We start from the raw sequence: 2,500 nt of genomic DNA, 5'->3' as shown, positions 1-2,500 counted from the left end.
TCTGCTGCAGATTAATTGGCATGAAGGAAAGTCTCCCCTCCTGAGCGTAAAGCTCCACCCTCACCACCACCACCGCCTTTTCCTCCCCTTGACAAACGGACAGACAGACAGACAGTCAGACAGTCAGTCCAGTTCGGGAGCGCAGCTTTCATTAAGCAATGGCGTTTGTGACAACTCATCGTCTGACAGGTTGATGATTTCCCCACACGCCTCCTGCCGAATAAAAGGCTCACCCTCCCGGACACTACCCCCAGAATCACCCCCCCCCGCCCCCCCCCCCCGGGGTGAATATTAAGCCCGAGAACACCGACTGTAACCAACCGCAGTGAAAAGTTGAAGTGGCAACTCATTAACCAGATTTATTTTGGGCAACTCATTAACCAGATTTTTTGTTCATTTGGTTTATGAGTTGCCAAGTGTAAATCTGGTTAATGAGTTGCCACTTCAACTTTTCACTGCGGTTGGTTACAGTCGGTGTTCTCGGGCTTAATATTCGCCCCGGGGGGGGGGGGGGGGGGTGTATAGCGGGCGATGGCCGGTGTGGAGTGCGTTTTTTGGGGGTTGATTTTCACTTTGCCTCGCTGGTGGAATTTGTGGGAGGCAGGCAAGGGGATTGGTGTGGGCTGGTGGGCGGCAAGGGAGATGCTTGCTTCGGGGTGTTATCCTCACTTTGGTCCGCTGGTGAGAGTAGGCAGCGGCAGGCAGGCAGGCAGGCAGGCAAGTGTGATGTAGTGTGGGGTGCAGTGCAGTGCGGTGCTGCCCTGTCGTTTATGAAAGGTTGTAATGACACTGCTTTGCAGCTGACCATGTCCACTGATTTGTGACGCCCGTATGGAGGCTGATATCTCAGGAGGGCCGAGGCCGATTTCCTCCGGGGACGGCTCGTCGCGTGCGGCAGGACGAGGCGCAGCGGACGGTACCGAGCGCTCGGAGGTGCGGCGCTGCCCGCCGGAGGTACAGCGAAAGGCTGCAAACCGCTTTCCGCCTGCTAACTCGGCGGCCGTCAGACCGACCGACTCCGCTTTACCACCGGAGCTAGAGTCGGGCAAGGGGCACCGAAAGGTACCGGAAGGATCGCGTTCGCACGACGGGAAGTCGACTAGCGGGCCGCCGAAAGCGAGCCGGGGGCCCCCGGTTTTTCTGTCCCACCTGGAGACTGATATCTCAGGAAGGCCGAGGCCGATTTCCTCCGGGGACGGCTGGTCGCGTGCGGCCGGACCAGGCGCAGCGGACGGTAGCGAGCGGTCGGAGGTGCGGCGCTGCCCGCCGGAGGTACAGCGAAAGTCTGCGAACCGCTTTCCGCCTCCTCTCACCGCACGGCTCTCCATTTCACCCACTGGCGGATTTTCACCCTCCGACTGCTCGCTACCGTCCGCTGCGCCTGGTCCGGGCCCTGTCCGTTGTCATGTTGATGGCAGAGCGGGGCAGGACTGCTTTCACCAGGAACCCGGTTTTCTGGGTCAGAGGTTCCAGGGGACCTGTTTTGTGCGGACTTCCCTGTGTCCGTCCCTCCATGCCTTCCCCCCAGAACTTCCTTCTGAACACCTTTGTCGTTTAAAATAATAATAAATAATATGTGTGTGTGTGTGTGTGTGTCGGTGTCAGTATCAGTCAGTCAGTCAGTGTCTCTCTCTCTCTCTCTCTCTCTCTCACTCAGAGCTGCTGTGGAAGGAAACTTTTTTAAAAAGAACTTGCTTATTGAAAGAAAGATGTGTCTCAAGCTGCCGGGCCCTGTCCATTGTCCTGTCAATGGCAGGACTGCTTTCACCAGGAACCCGGTTTTGTGGGTCAGAGGTTCCAGGGGACCTGTTTTGTGCGGACTTCCCTGTGTCCGTCCCTCCCTGCCTGCCTTCCCCCCAGGACTTCCTTCTGAACACCTTTGTCGTTTCAGCGAGGGCCAAAAGCCTGCCTGTGAAAGGGAAGGATCAGCCGGTCAGCCCCCTGTTGGTCGCTGCTGCCAGTGCAGCAGGCGTGCGTGTGTATTCGGCCTCGTGTCCAGGTCCCTCAGGGACTTGAGGCAACTCTCCCCGGTGGTCTTGTGGTCAGGACCGGGCTTCGAATCCCGGTCGGGGGGGATGGCTTTCTGCTGCAGATTAATTGGCACCTCTGAAAGAAAGTCTCCCCTCCTGAGCGTAAAGCTCCACCCTTAACCACCACCGCCGCCTTTTCCACCCCTTGACAAACAGACAGACAGACAGACAGACAGTCAGTCCAGTTCGGGAGCGCAGCTTTCATTTGGAAGCAGACCCTGCTTGTTTAAAGTCAACGACGCCAAGTTATTTTGCACTTTGAATTATATCGCTACGTGCGAGCGGCACTCAGCCTTGGAGAAGAAAAAAATACCACTGAGCTGAGAAAGGTCTTTTTAAAACGGTTTCCTTCCACAGCAGCTCTGAGTGAGAGAGAGAGAGAGAGAGAGAGATATCAGCTTTATTCTCAGTAATAATACACACACACACACACACACACACACACACACACAGAGACACTGGGAAAGAGC

The sequence above is a fragment of the Heptranchias perlo genome, chromosome 12 (assembly GCF_035084215.1).
Source record: "Heptranchias perlo isolate sHepPer1 chromosome 12, sHepPer1.hap1, whole genome shotgun sequence".
NCBI lineage: Eukaryota > Metazoa > Chordata > Chondrichthyes > Hexanchiformes > Hexanchidae > Heptranchias > Heptranchias perlo.
The sequence above is the reverse complement of the archived record's forward strand: the minus strand, read 5'-3'. Positions refer to the sequence as shown.